We start from the raw sequence: 17,424 nt of genomic DNA, 5'->3' as shown, positions 1-17,424 counted from the left end.
ACTAGTACAAACTTGTTATTATTATTGGGTTAGTTCTTGGGTGCAACTTGAAGGAGACTTTCCAGTTGAAGGTTTTCAAGGAGGATCATCCACATCATTTTAGCTCAAGAACAAACTAGTAAGGAGAACTAGTTTGTGCCCATTTTACCATATATTCAATGTAAGGAAATTGTTTTTCCTTATACTTTCTTTTTATGCTTTCATATTAGCATGCATGTTACATAGATCACCTAAATAAAAATTTATGAGATAAATTAATTTTATTAGAGAGTCTAATATTGATCTATGATCTTTCACTACAACCCCAAATGCGCATGAATTACAAATGAAGGACTTTTCCTGTCCATATCTCATATGGAGTCTTATCAGCCACTTTAGTCGGGCTTCGATTTAGTGAAATTATTGCAGACAAGAGGGCAAAACCCCAAAGCGAATCAGGAAGCTCGGTTAGACTCATCATAGACCGAACCATATCTAATAAAGTTCGGTTTCTCCTTTCGGCCACACCATTTAATTGTGGTGTGCCAGGAGGAGTCCATTGTGATACTATACCACAATATTTTAGGTGTGAATCAAATTCAGAATTTAGGTATTCACCACCACGATCGGATCGTAGGGTCTTAATCCTTTTATCCATTGGTTCTCTACTTCATTCTGAAACTCTTTGAACTTTTCAAAAGCTTCACTCTTGTTCTTCATCAAGTAGATATACCCATATCTACTCAAGTCATCAGTAAAAGTAATGAAGTAGTGAAAACCTCGTCTAGCGGTGATGGTTAATGGTCCACACATATCCGGATGTATGAGAGCCAAAACCTCACTTGCTCGTGTCCCTTTTCCCGCAAAAGGTGCACGAGTCATCTTGCCTAAAAGGCAAGACTCGCATATACCATAAGATTCGAAATCAAATGGTTTGAGCACTTTTGATGAAGCAAGTCTCTTAATGCGTGTTTCGTTTATGTGACCTAAACGACAATGCCAAAGGTAGGATTCATTTGGATCACCCGTTTTGAGCTTTTTTTTCCACATGATAAACGTCGTTAACATCATTTAAAATATAAATTCCTCCAATTGAAATGGCCTTGCCATAAACCAAATCATTCAACGAAAAAGTACAACTATTGTCCTTAATCATAAAACAAAAGCCTTCCGCGTCTAACGCGGAAATGGAGATGATGTTCTTGGTTAAAGTTGGTACAAAATAACACTTATTTAAAAACAAATCTAAACCACTAGCTAAAGTGAGCACATAGGTCCCCACATAAACGGCCGCTACTCTAGCTCCATTCCCCATGCGGAGATCCACATCACCTTTTGCTAGAGCTCACACGTCCCTTAAACCCTGCAAATGATTACAAAGGTGAGACCCACATCCGGTATCTAATACCCAAGTGGAAGTGAAAGCATAATTAACGTCTATCACATAGAGAGAGGAGATCATACCAATAGGCGTCACACGCCCTTCCTTGAGGTCCTCCAAGTATTTGGGGCAACTCCTCCTATAATGCCCTTTCCCATTACAATGGAAACATTCGGCCTCGGAGAGTTTGACATTCTTTGTCTTGGGTTTGCCATTCTCAATGGCTTTCCCCTTTCCCTTGTCTTGTTTGTTTGACGGTTTCTTAAATTGGGACTTTTCTTTCCCCTTTCCCTTCCTAACTCCAAGGGATATGTTCTTTAATTTCATAGTGAGAACATCCCCTTTCTCACTCCCACTTGCTTCCATATCCCTCTCCGCTTAGGTGAGGAGCGCATGAATTTCATGATAACTCTTATCCATGCCATTCATGTTATAGTTTACCCTAAAGTGGGCAAACTTGGTAGAAAGTGAGTGGAGGATGCGATCCACCACAAGAGTTTTAGGAATGTTACACCCTAGACGCTCTAGGGTGTCGACATGTTCGACCATTTTCAGTACATGGGGACCAACCTTTTGGCCCCTCTCAAGCTTTTCTTCAAAGAAGCATGCCGCCGCTTCGTATTGGCGGACTTTGGGTGTTTGTGAAAACATAGTAGTCATACGAGTGAATATCTCGTACGCATTCAAGGAAATGCATGAAAGCTTGAGACTTGAGTACATCGACCATATCAAAACATTTTTGATATCATTGGACATCCTCATATAGTCTTCATAGGCGGTCCGCACCACCGATGAGGCCCTTGGACCGGGCTCGATGGGATCGGTCAAGTAAGCGAGTACGTTATCGGATAACGCGGCGCTTTTGATGTTGGATTCCCATTCTTGAAAGTTACTACCGTCATCTTTTAAGGTACATTTGCCATTACGGACCTTAGCCATGAATCTTTGCCTAGTGGAGTAGTCGATGGAGTGGATGAAGATACCATTGCGAATTAAAATGCTACAACAAAACAAGGAAATATTAACATTCATTGTTTTAAATTTACTTGTGAAACATTTTTAACAAGTTTTAACATTTATATAATGATCTCCCACTAAATTATATAAATGATTCCAAGATCTGTTTTTAAACAAAAATGAGCATCGCTTGGATGAAACATCCCATAATCGTGTAAATTCGGTAAGTCAACGTTTGACTAATTCTACCTTTAGAACTCTCGGTCGACGGATTTCCTTAAATCCATCTATTAGCCCCGGAATACAAGACCGTCTTAATATCCCGTTGAGTCCAACCAAGTTTGGCGCGTGATAACCCTTATCACTCTACTTACCCGAGGTAAAAAGAGAACACCCCGCTTGGGCGAGCGTGCCTCTAATGAACAAGGGATTCATAGGTGTTACTAATTGGTAAGGCTAATCTCAATTTTAGATATATGAGAGATCTTGTCAATTTTAGTCATAAATTCCCTATAAGTGACCTAAGTCGGCGAATGTAAATAACGTGAATTGACAATTGTGAAAATAAAATGCATGTGAATGGCGATTTTGGCATGCGCGGAAAATAAAAGCAAACAAGCATATGAATAATCCTAGTATGGCATCATAGTTATAAAATAACTAGACTATTACATATCGGAAACCAACTCCTTGGTCCCTTGCCTCTTCATTGGAACATCTTCCAAAAGTGGCTCCTTCTTGTGAGATTTGGAACACCTTTCCAAAAATAGACTCCGTCTCGATTTAAACTCCGTCTTTTGGAAACGCCGGTAAAAATAACTATTACAATCAAATTACATAGCTATTCCTATTATACATTAATTAATAAAAATAAATAAAAACTATTAATTAATTACAAACCGACGATACGAGATCGTATTTAAATTACAAACAAATCGCTATTCCCATACATTTCGGGAAATAACAATTAAAAATAACTAGGCCATACTAGGTACAATAAAATAAATACTTTAAATAAATGACATTCATTCATTCAACATAAATAATATGCTTAAAAATTCTGTAAAAGATGCCAAAATCGCTCTATCGCACAATCGTTGGTATCTTGCTCGGTTTTGTGGATTTAGTCGATTTTTAACTATTAAAAATCAATAATCAACACTTAAATCTCATTTAAGTTCAAACTAATTGTCCAAACTATTTTGGACCTCAAAAATTAGTCCTCACTAATTTGATGATGAATAATTAGTTTGATTTGATATTATTTGCTAATTTTATCGGTAAAATCATATCTTTTAAGTAATAAATCCAAAATAATTGAAAATATTACCAAAAATTGAAACTAAAAATTTTGAATATTCGGGAATCCCAGGAACACCAAAATGTCAAAAATATTGCCCAAAAAGTTCGGATAAATATTATGAAGAAAAAGATTGATATTTATCGGTTTTTAACCATTAAAACCAATAAATATCAAAACAAAGTGAAATTATATTTTAAATTTCAATTTTAACTTTTAAAACATATTTTAGAATATACAATAATTTATCAAGGGCATAAACATTCGTTCCAAATTTATGATTAAAATAATTCACTTTTATCGACTTTTATCTCATAAAAATCAATAAACATGCAAAACTCCAAACCAACCTTCAAAATTTTACATACAATCTGTAGAAAATATATATGAAACAATATAAAAATTTCAAGACCCGGATCAACTTTTAACTATTTTTAGTTAACTCTTAACCAAAATACGACATTTTGACTCGGTTTTCTACAAAAATCATAAAAAATAGCAAAATAACTCCACAAGTCACCTAATTTTACCACAGACTCTTTGAGATCAGTAGGTATGTATGTCCAAAAATTTTCGTGCTAAAACCTCTTTTAACACCATTTTTGATTTTTCCAAATTATCTCATAATTTGTTAAAAAGTTAAATATTAACATGCAAATTACAAGCCTTAGCTCTGATACCACTTGAAGGATCATAGACCCTAATTAGACACTCTAATTTAAATTCAAATTATCTCATAATTTGTGTTTTGGAGATCTATGTAACATGCATGCAATATTAAAGCAATTTAATAAAAGATGGAGGAAATGCAATTTCCTTACATTGGGTTAATGGTGATAGAATGGGCACAATCTAGATCACCTACCAAGATTTTTCTTGTGCTTATGAAAGATGGAAGATCCTCCTTTACAAATCTTCAACTAGAAGATCTCCTAACAATATGCACCCAAGAACTTTACCCAATTTTCTAACAAATACTAACTAGATATTCTATTAGAAATACCATTGATAATATGTGAATAATACTAACACTCTTAGTATTTTTAATCTTTTCTTTACTAACAATTAGTAAGGTTTTTATTATTTTAGAGAGATGGAATTTTTTAATTTTCTTTTCCACACCCAAAGTTCAAGAAGTGAGAAAATGAACAATGTGGGTGTGTAAAAGAGGAGGGAGGCCGGGTGCAGTGTCTTGGGGAGAGGAGTAATTTTGCAAATTTTTATGTCCAATAACATTTGCATGTGGAAGACAAAATATGTGGGAAGATGCACAACCAATGAAACAATGAGGTGCATAATCATTGTGTTCATGCACAATAATTTATGTACACACGGTCCGATGTTACGTAATCGGGTCCATTTTGGTTCTTATATTTGTCGCACAAATACGCGCAATTATTATTTTAAACATCGTTTTATGTTCAAATAATTCCCGACTAATTTTGTCCAAAACACTCCGTAAATATACGTGTACAGCTACACATATTATTTACGTACTAATATTAATCATATTAATTGATTAGTACAATTTTAGTGAATTAACAGTTAATTAACTAAAACCCGTCTCATAAAATTTATTATTCAATTGTCGCATAATTAAATAATAACTGCCGTGCCTCGAGTTCCTAACTCGAAATCTCTCTAAAAAGATCGACTAACTTTTTCGTCAATAAATCAAGGGACTAAATAATTTGTATCCCATACAATTAATTAGTTGTCAATTGGGGTTTGTTCCTCTAGGTGTGACCGAATGGGGTTAGTTGATCACCATCGTCGCACGATAATAACGTCAAACTCTAGTCAGCCAACCGTTATCGATTCACGTTAATCAACTTACGAGGATCATAAAATAAATATCCTGATAATATTCCTTTAATGAGATTTATGATGTAAACGTACTATTGTGGAGGACACTTACTCCAACACTCGGGTCCCAAAGAGGTAGTGGGCCGTGTATGAGCTCGGCTTGGACGGAGTATTAGTTCTTGTAAAAGACCGGATGCTGTCGCCGCTGTAGATCCGTTCCGAAGAGGAAGTCCATGCTAGGCGGGCCAACAAGAGGAACAAGGGGAAGATGTACCCCGAGGGAAAAGGCAAGGGTAGAATGGAAGAATGAAGATCTTCATTACCCGTTTTACTATTATGTTGTAATAGTGTTGTGAGTTTTTATTATGTTTTACTAGCTAGGTATTGTGTATTTTGTGCTAGTTTTATTATGTGAGATGTCTTAGTCGACATTCTAGCTTTGACAAGTTGTAGACTTGCTTAGCTTTGTTTGTAGTCAAGTTTGTAATCCTTATCATTATTAATTAAATAAGAGGATTGCTTATGTGAAAAGACATTGTGAACGCTTGTTGTTTCTTCCATCCATCTTGTGAAGGCAATTCGGTTTGAATTATCCTAAACATTGCACTTGTGAAAGGGATTTTTGTGGGAAGGGAGAAAGGCTTCTTTTTTGTGGGAAAGGGAATGTTTTTCCTTTTCCTTCTTTTGTTTTGAAGTTGATATGGGCGATTTTTTTTGTGTGTGGGGATGGTTGTATCCTTCTTGTGTAAGATAGGACTGCCTACGTATCCGCCTGAAAAGGCGAAATCAAACAATGATCGTAGTTCGAATATTTTATTAATTTTATTTGGGTGTTGTGGTTGTATCCTTCTTGTGTAAGAAAGGACTGCCTACGGATCAACCTGAAGAGGTGAAATCAAACCATGCTCGTAGTTCAGGTGTTTGGTTTGAGTGCAAATGGATGTTGCCTTTGATAGATCAAAGGTCGTTTGAAACATGGCAAGGTGTCGTGACTTAGACTCGGTAAAACATGCAATTTCAAATCAGAACGCGTTGAGGAACTTGACTTGAAAGGGATATTGTGGTCACTAGTTGTGTAACTAGGGAAAGGTTTGTGGTTACTAGGGTTCAAGGGTACTATTTCTTGATTTCGTCTAGGTTGGTCGAGTTTGTGAAATCCTCCTCGTCTAGGTCACTCAGTCTCACTGCGCCCCCCGAAAGTATTTTCTTGACAAGGTATGGCCCGACCCAATTGGGTTTGAATTTCCCCCTCGGATCGACGGGTAATGGTGCTCGAACCGACTTGAGGACCAAGTCACCTTCTTTGATGTTTCTGGGTTTGACCTTTTATACGTCGTTGGTATATTTGGACGTTGTGCAACGCGTTGAGTCGCCGTTCGTCTAGAAGCGTGAGTTGTTCGAACCTTCGACGGGGCCATTATGCCTCAAGAACTTGACTTTCCAGTAGGATGCGCAAAGATGGGACCTCCAACTCTACTGGGTGAACCGCCTCCATACCCTATGCCAGGTAAAAGGGTGTGGCTCCTGTTGGTGTTCGAATGGAGGTTCGGTATCCCCAGACTGCGAATGGGAGTTTGCTCGGCCAATCGTGATAATTATCTTGTATCTTCTTGATGATGGTGACAAGAGTTTTGTTTGCTGCCTCTACCGCTCCGTTGGTTTGGGGACGATAGGGGGATGATCGATGCCGTTTGATTTTGTATTTGTCCAGCAAGGCTTGTGTCTCCAACAAACATCCGATGATTATCGGACTACAACATGCTTAGGAATCGATACGTTTAATCGACAGTTTTGTATAAACTATACGTCGAAAAACACAAAACGATTTCAAAAACAAAACTTTTCAAAAGTACCTGGAGTGTTTAATGCACAACGACGGGGTCGCAATGACACTAACTAGAGTCAAAACCGACAGCGAACCAAAAACCGACTCAAAAATTCAAATCCCGACTCCAACAACGAGTCAAATCGAGTCAAACACAAAAAATAAACTTCTCAAAACTTCCATGTTAAGTATACCCGGTATACTTGAATGGTCAAGTACAAATCATGTCATCCAAAACCTAGGATACAACAAATCATGATTTCAATTGTGTGATAGTGACAAGACAGCTCGAAGACCCGCGAATTGGCTCGTGTCTCTTCGAGTAGCCCATGCGGCCACGTCGCTCCAAACGCAAACAACCACTCTATCTTCTATAAATACCCCTCATATGCCACCGTTTAAAGGTACGCGAGTGTCCCCCCTCTCATTCCTCCCTTAAAATTCTCGACTCAACTTCTTAAGTCACAAACCGACACGTATATTCGACCTACCGATCGAAGATACAAGCCGCACACATTGTTTGGTACCGTCATCTTGCATTAAATCACTTGACCGACCATCTCGGCCAACTACACAATCACTAACTAAACAAAACACTCTTTACATTGCTAAACGGTTTTTAACCAAGTTTTCCGACCAAACAAGTTGTCACACTTTCGTCGATTTCTCGTCTCAAGCCTAGTATGTAAGTATGAAGGTGCAATAATCCTCTTATTTCATGTCTTTTTATCTGTTTTATGACTTTGACATGCTAAAACTTGCATAACATGGTCCAAAATACGGATCGAACGAGCCAAAACCGAGTTTTGACCGAAACAGAGGGCCCTAAACACCACTAGGTGCCTCGCGCCTCAATGAGGTGTCCAGGTCAGAACTTAAACGTGTTTGAGTTCATTCTTTCCATTTTTAAAACCGGGTTTTACCATTTCAAATAATTTTTATGATAAACTTTTTATATAAAACATTTTCACCCTTGGTTCCTTATCCCATGACGGTTTAATCCGTGTTTCGCGTATAATACTTGGTTAATTACATTTTAAAGGATATTTTAAAACCTTTTATTTCATTTCTTTACATTTCAAAACAAACATATTAGTCATAAATGCAAAGTCATCCTTGGTTCCACATACCATGTCAGTTTTTAACCCGAGTACGATGATAAATATTGGCTAATCACAAACAAATGAACTTAATACAATTAGTTCATAATCATTTTTCAAAACTATTCATGTCAAGCTTTCAAAACTGAACCCGACATCGAATATTGTCAATACAATGACGATTATTCAAGTCCCGTTCTTCATATTGGCATAAAAGCTGTTTAAACTCTTTCAAACAAAAATGGGTTCAAACACCCTTTTACAAACCATTTTACAAAACGTTTTCAACAGGCAGAAGACATCCCTTTGGATAGTCTCCTACCCCGCGCCTAAATAGGCCAACTGTTTTCCAGTTTTCAAACCAGAACAGGCCTACTTGCATCACGTGACGGCTCGCCCCTCAATAAGCTGCCTGATGCAGGTCCTGCTTCTTTTCCAGCACTTGTCTAGGACGATCCCGACTTCAGTTAACCCGAATACAGGATGGATCAGATGGCAAGCCTGCCCCATTTACATTGTATTTGCAAAACGCCTTTCTAAGACAAATGGATCACGTTATGCACCATAAACCTAACTCAGTAAATGGATGTTTAATTAAAGGGCTTCCTAATACGTACCTTCGCCTCTAACTCATAAACTTTGGATAGTGGACGATCTTATCCAGGGCGAACGAGAGTCATTCTAGAGATAGGATGCTAAAGAGGGACGACTCCTTATCTTTAGTACTTATGTCAAACACCGCTTTTTGCCTTGGTTGATCTAGGTATAAAGTGGATTCGAACGGGTTCCAAGCATCCCACAAATGCTTGGTGGCGACTCCAAACATCTCTTGCATCATTTCGAGACCCTTGCCGAGACGAAACCGTCCGATCTAAAATGATCTGGAAAGCATTTTTAACGCCACAGAGCGTCGCTTTCAAAAGACCGTTGCCATACACACAGATCGGCTGGGCATCGCAGGTGGCCCATGTCCACAAATGTTTCTAAGAATCCGCACCTTGACTTGTCCTTGTCAATTTGTGCTTCTTTCTGACGCATCATTTTTCTCGCCTTAAGGCTCGCGCCTCTTCAGGCCTATCCGGATTTTTTTTGTGTTTTCTCACACTCACATTTCCTTGGATTCATGTTTTATGAAATCCGGCACGGTTTCCATGACTCAGTTTTAAACGTACGGGTTTTTTCTTCTTTTTTTTAGGGGGGAAGCACTAGTCGCCCCGATCCGCGACGATCGTTTTCATGTTAGTCGAAAATTTCAAAAAAAAAATTGCATTTTTCGCATTTCCACAAAAATCAAAATTGATAACATAACATCAATTGTTCTCAAAACACTTTTTCAAATTCTAGTCTTGATCGCGCAAAAATCAAAATAAATACACTAACAAAATCTCTTTTGAAAGTCATCCATGACGGTTTGAGTTTTAATTTTTGAGTTGCAAATCAATCTTGGCAAAATTCGATGCAATTTAATTCTAACACGAATTAATTTCTCGAAATTTCAAAAGAATTCCATTTGAGAAATCCAAACGTGACGCCTTGTCGCGTAATTTTGAAATTTTCGTTCTTAACAAACAATTTCAGTTTTAACTTCGAGTCATCGTGGTTATTTTTGTTTTTAACAAATACTTTACGTATATGCGTATATGCTACCTGTTGCCTATTTTTTAGACTAACGATGCAGGAACAAATGTCGAAGCAAATGGGGAATAAGACGTTGACTGTGCTTCTCCGAAACACAACACAAAAAGCCAAACACAAACAAAGTACAAACAAAAAAAACATATATATACAAACCGCCTTACGCAAAATACATCAACACACGTTTGATACAAACGACTGACCATACAAACAGGATCAGGTGCGAGTACTTATCATACAGACACTGGCCTAAAACAATGAACTGGGGGCTATCCGCCACCTACCGAACTAAGCACTCCCTATCCTTCTAACTAGAAAAGAAAGGGAACAACATGGAAAGAAAAGGAGTAAGAGCGGAAGTAGAGATGGTTACCATGAAGATAACCCCTCTTTCCTACTCCATAACAAAAAAAAGGAAAAAGAGTCGAGCACACTTCGGACGACATGACGATCGGGGATTGTGACACAATGCACAATACTACAAATGAGCACTTGGGTTACGGCTAAATTTGTGGCGCAAGTGCAAAATTTCCGTGGCTAAATCATTTTGCCATGGGAATACCTTCCGTGACGCAAGTGGCCGTGGCAAAGAGATAGCCATGGGAAAAATAAAAACGTGGTTATTATTGAATTTTTTGCCACGGATTCTCTCATGGATAATAACTCCCGTGACCAAAAAACTTTCTCGTGGCAAACAATATATATGAAAATTAAATAAACAAAACGTAAAATAATTTGTTTCTTTTTTCATAGTCGATATTTTATCATATATGAAACCGTGACAATCTAGGTACTTGTTTCGGTAGTTAACTCGATTCATTTGAACGTTAACATGTTTTCACCAGTTATGCATTCGTGCACATCGGAGATGCTTCGCATGAGGTCACCCATCCCAACACTACTCTCACCTGAGCACGCTTAACCATAGAGTTCTTTTAATGTGCTACCGAAATTGAAAGTTAACTTTGTTGATATAATTAGCAATTTGAATACTTTTAAGTTTATTTTTTTCTTTCAAAATTTACCTTTAGTACTATTTAATTACAAAAATGTTACATGGTTTACAAATTTTTGCGAGAAAAATATTATTTTGGCCAAAACAATCAAATTTTCGATGTTTAACCTCCCGACTCTAATTTTGACGTCATTTTTTTTTCCTAAAGTCAGGAAAACCATTTTCTCCAAAAAGTAAACTTAATCCTGTTTTCCTAACATTTTTTTTTCTTTAGTTTACCAACATTATTATTTTTATTTCTATTGTACTCATTCTTTCGTATATTTTTCTCTGCAAATTCTATAGTATAACCGTTGTACTTGCGATATAAATGTGACCATTTTTTTTTTGTAAAAAATGACCGCTTTTTATAACTAATGGTCTTTTTTCCCCGAAAGTGATCACTATTAACCAAAAAGTAGTCACTTTTTACCCAAAAAACACGAAAAAGACTGTCGTACAACAGAATCGCTTATTTTCCTAAGCTGATTTCTCTTTGTTATGATTTATCCTTTCTTTTCTCGAAAATTTCACATTATTTGCACTTGTGACTATAAATTATTATAATTTCTATATTTTCCCTGTTATACGCTCATTTTCAATGAAAAAAGGCACCATATTAAATTTTATATTGATAATTTTTCCAATATGTTTTTTTCTTAATTGATTTGTGGGAGATCATTTTTTTTTACTTCCATTTTTTAGCGCACTTACTTTATTAATCAATTTTGTAATCTAAGTTTTGTTTATTTTTCACTCCTGAAAAATTTTTCCCAAATTTTTTTCTAACCAAGTTAAATTTTTCTATAAATATCTTATAAATAAAGTTGTAAATTTTATTTTGAATGAAACGGTTTGATAATATATTAATTTTAGATTTCTCTAAGATATATGGCAAATAACTTATTTATATAATTTTATATGATATGTCTTTAAATGTGATATGATCATTTAAGATTGTTATTCAAGATTATAAAATTTTAATTTAAAAAGTATAAGAAATTAAAATAAATTCACGACTTTATTAACCAAAGTTATATATTAAAACAAATTTCTTAAATTATCAATGTTTTTAAAAACCTACACAATATAATTGTGATTTGTAAAAAAAATCAAAAAATTTAGACGATAAACTTTTCTTTGCTTACATATAAGTTTATAAAATTTTAAAATTTCTTATTAAAGTAAATAAAATAATAAAAAAATACTAATTAAATTAATCAAAGTGTTTCCAAAATTTTATATTTAAATGTATTTTCATATTATTTATATTTTATTAAATTTTATTCAGATTTTGTATTGTTTCTAATCAAGCAATTTTTAGGTTTTCCTTAACATGAAAATATCTTAAATTAAGTCGGAAAATATACTCGCCACGGGTGTTTGTTTGTTCGTGGATAAATTTTTTTTTGCCACGGGACATTTCGTGACTAAATAAAATTTCGCCACGGGTGTGACATAGCTCGTGGCTAAAGTGATTATTTGTCACGGGTGTAGCCTAATTTGTGGCGCAAGTGACTTTTTTCCACATGAAAAGTTATCCCATGGCATAAATTTTTTTCCAAAATAATGAATAAGTTTTTTCCTTGGCTAAGCAGAATTTAGCCACGAATTATAAATTCCCGTGTCATAATTCGTGGCGCAAGTGACAATTTGTTGTATTGTACTACTACAATTGAGCACTTGGGGCACGGCTAAATTCGCGGCGCAAGTGCTAAATTTCCGTGGCTAAAGTACTTTGTCACGGGAATACCTTTCGTGGCGCAAGTGGCCGTGGCTAAGAGATAGCCACAGGAAAAACAAGAACGTGGCTGAAATTAAAATTTTAGCCACGGATTCCCTCGTGGCTAATAACACCCGTGGCAAAAAAAAATTATTCCCGTGGCCAAAAATAATTCCCGTGGCAAATAAAAAATATAAAAAATAAATAACCAAAATATAAAATATTTTTTTTATTGATAAATAAAATGTTTTCACATATGGAATCGTGTCAAGCTTTGTTACTTGCTTTGCTAGTTAACTCGATTAATTCGATCATTACTTGCATTCAACAGTCATGAACTTGTGCGAATCGGAAATCCTTCCCAATAGGTCACCCATCCCCACACTACTCTCACCTGAGCACGCTTAACAGTGGAGTTCTTATGATGAACTACCGAAATTGAAACTTAACTTTGTTGATATAGTTAGCATTTTGAATCCTTTTAAAATGATTTTTTTCTTTCAAAACCACCTTTACTTTTATTTAATTGAAAAATTTTTACTTGATTTACATATTTTTGCCGAAAACATTATTTTTTCCAAATTGCTCGAGTTTTCGATGTTGATCTCCCGACTAATGATTCTGAGGTCATTTTTGTCTGAGTCAGCAAAACCATTTTCTCCAAACTAAATTTAATCGTGTTTTCCTAATATATTTATTTTTAGTTTATAGACATTCTTATTTTAATTTCTCTTTTACCCATTTTTCATATATTTTTCTATGCAAATTCTATTATATGACCGTCGTACGTGCAACGTGAAAAATTTAATCACTTTTTGTTAAATAGTGATCACTTTTGGGTAGACCTGGCAAACGGTAAATCAGGTCGGGTTCGGGTCGGGCCAGTTCGGGCCGGGATAACTTGGGTCTTTCAATTATTTCGGGTTAAATCGGGTGGGGTCCGGTCATTTCGGGTTTCGGGTTTGTTGGTCGGGTCTATTTCGGGTCAAGCGGGCCGGGTCATTTTCGGGTCAATGAATAAGAGAGAAAAAATCATTTCAAGTCTTTTCGGTTCAATTAGAGTTATGTTTTCTCGGGTCATTTAGGGTCAAGAAAACTCGGGTCATGTTCGGGGTCGGGTCGGGTCAATTCGGGTTTTGGGTCACATTTGGGGAATATTTGAAGCATTCTCGCAAGCACGTGTACAGGGGAAATCGTCGATGGTTATGCCCTGATCATCATTATCGTAAGCTTCACAAGGCGTTTAATGGGTGTCATGAACAACGTGGGAGTCCTCAGATTTTGAATGGTCATGAAGTGTATGAGAAAGTCAAAGATATTGAGATAACGTATGGGAAGAAGGGACCTAAGTTGTCTACTCGTGGTTATAAAAAAACCATATTTTTAACCAAACTTCTGGACTGGTGTGACCTCCCGGTTAGACAATGCCTAGATTTTATGCACATTGAAAAGAACGTTTGTGATAATATAATCAATACTCTGCTGAATGTTCCTGGTAGGACAAAAGCCAACAAGGCAGCTAGGGATGATATGGTTGAGATGGGTATTAGGCCCGAGCTGGCAGCTAAAACATAAGAAAATTGGACTTTTTTTGCCGCCTGCAGCTCATATACTTTCAAAAAAGGAGAAAAAAGAGTTTGCGAATGCTTGCATGGTATTAAGGTGCCAGAGGTCTATTCATCTAATATTAGAAGCCTTGTTTCGTTGCAGAACCTGAAACTTACTGGTTTAAAGTCACATGACTGTCATACATTGATGCAACAACTACTAGCTGTGGTCGTTCGTTCCATTCTACCTCCAAAGGTTCGACATGCTATAATTAGATTTTGCTATTTCTTAAAATCAATCAACAGTAAAGTCATTGATCCCGATGAAGCGAAAACTTTGCAGGAGATCCTCGTCACCAGTCTTTCTTAGTTTGAAATGTATTTTCCTCCCTCATTTTTCACTATCATGGTTCATTTGACTGTCCACCTAGTCCGGGAGGTTTTGTATCTCGGGCCAGTGTATTTGAGATATCAGTACCCATTCGAACGATTGATGAAAGTTTACAAGGATTACACATCTAATAGGTATCGTCCAGAGGGGTGTATTGCTGAGCGAGCAATTATCGATGAAGCGCTTTCGTATTGTTACGCGTACCTCTCCTTGGATGAGTTAATTGGAGCTCCTACGAATCGTCATAATGACTGGATGAATGGAAAAGGTGTAAGGGGTCGTGTTTCCAAGGATATGTCATCTGACATGCGACATAGAGCTCATACATACGTTCGATTTAACGATGATCATGTCCACCCTTACAGTATGGAACACCAGAGTTACCTTAAGGGAAAACACCCTCATAAGAACGAAAGGTGGTATGCAAATGAGCATTACAAGCAATTTAGTGACTGGTTTAAGGATACTATTTACGATGATGACAACCCAATTGATGATTGCTCAACCAGCCTACGACATCTCCATTTCGGTCCTGATGCTCGTGCAACTTTTTATAGCGGGTATGCAATCAATGGGTACACTTTCTACACCCGCATTCAAGATGAGGCGAGCACAATGCAAAACAGTGGAGTTTGCGTAGATTCTGAGGCAATATACTTTGCTAGTTCAAAGGATAAAAATCCTATTTTGGGTACAATGCAATATTATGGCGTTATTCAAGAGATATTGGTTTTAGACTACATGGATTTTGAGATACTTCTATTTCGGTGCAAGTGGGTTGACAACAACAATGGTGTTAGAAAGGATGATTTATGATTCACATTAGTAAATTTTGACAAGGTTGGAAACAAGGACGATCCTTTTATATTAGCGTCACAAGCAAAACAAGTGTTTTATGTTACCGATCCTATGGATAAGAAGTGGTCAGTTGTTCTATCTTGCCATCGCCGAATTCCTGATGATGAAGACGTCGAATTTGAAGGACTTGATCACAGTGCTATATCGCAATTTAGTAATGATGTTGAAAATGTTAACATTCCAAACATATATACAAGGGATGATCATGATGAAGGTATTTGGGTTAATGAAGAGACTAGCAAATCCAAAAAACGTTCCCGGCGTGTGAAAATATCAAAGAATCCAATCAAGATATCTTACGTCATGTGTAATTATTGTCTTGCTTTGTTATATATCAAACTCTTTGTTGTAAAATTTTTCTCATTGCAAAATGGCGGGTTAGGGAAAACTCGTATCAAACAAAATGAATTATTAAATAAAACGGTTATACCTAAACCGTTGTTCAGACGATGTCACGATTATAACGTTCAGGCCGTTGTTATCTATATGAAAATGATGCTTTATTTCTTGGCGGTAAAATCAAACAAAATGAAATATAAAGTAAAACGGTTATACCTAAACCGTTGTTCGGGCGATGTCTGATTACAACGTTCAGCCGTTGTTATGTATATAAAAATGTTGCTTTATTTCTTGGCGGGAAAATCAAACAAAATAAAAATATTACAGACAACGGTTATTTCTAACCCGTTGTAGATAGTACTAATCAATTACAGTTTCAAACAAAACCATTGTCTATTTGGAAACAAAATATAACGGTTTTTCTTATAAAGTGTTTATTACTTTCCAATAAACAAGGTCTTGCAAGTGTTGTATTATTCACACATATATACTCTGAGCTTCCCTCCCGCCCCCACATAATATCCTCAAACATTGAGCTTCCTCTCAACCACCAGCCCACCCTATCGCCATCGCAGTCATCGTCATCATCGCCATTGCAGCCGCCAGATCAATCCGGATTCTCCTCTTGAAACAAGTAATAAACCCTCCTCTCTAGAGATTTGTTTGTTATTATAAGTATGTATTGTTATTATTTGTTTATTAATTTCTGCTTTAGATATGGTCGAAAAGCGCAAAAGAAACGATGGAAATGCGTCAGGCGATGACTCAAGTGATGAGAATAATTTGTAACACACTGCGGGTCGAATGCGCCACAAGGTTTCCGTAGAAGCAATAAATTCAAAGATACCTAATCCTTTACAATGGGATAAAGATACGGGGTTGCCATATGGTGAGTATGCCGGGTATTTTGCGAGTTGGATTGGTTGTTGTGTAAGACAGTATGTGCCTCTCGGTATGCCGCGTATTAGTGAACTGAGTAAAATACGGAATACTATGCTAATAAACAGAATAAAGGTATGTATATACAATAATAAATGTTTTAGTTGAAATTAAGTTACTACTTGATATGTGTATTAGCCGAAACACTTGTACTAACTATGCTCATCATATATGCAGTTAGCTTACGTTGTCCCCGAAATGTATGATACGTACCTAAAAAAAAAGACAGGGGAAGCCCTCAGATCTTGGAAGTTAAAGATTGCTGAGAACCACTTGTTCAACAAGGAAACCGGGGAGATGAACAAGAAACCACCAAAAAAGAAGTATCTGTATGTCAGTCAGGATCATTGGGATAGCTATATCGTTTATAGGCAGTCTGACAAGTTTAAGGTAACTTAATAATAATAAGTAAAGAAGTATACTTAGTTTAGTGTTTGGTCATGCTTACGTTTCTTGATACAATTTATTTGATGAAGGCTATGAGTGAGAGGAACAAGGCGAACATTTCAAAGAAAAAGATCGTCTTTTACGGCTCCCGAGGTGGTTATAGATTGATTAAGAAGAAACTTGTAAGTACATAATTCTTATAGTATTAGACTATTAGGTGATGAATGTTATATATGTTCATAGTAATCATACATATTTTGAGA

Source organism: Silene latifolia, chromosome 4, assembly GCF_048544455.1.
Source record: "Silene latifolia isolate original U9 population chromosome 4, ASM4854445v1, whole genome shotgun sequence".
NCBI lineage: Eukaryota > Viridiplantae > Streptophyta > Magnoliopsida > Caryophyllales > Caryophyllaceae > Silene > Silene latifolia.
The sequence above is the reverse complement of the archived record's forward strand: the minus strand, read 5'-3'. Positions refer to the sequence as shown.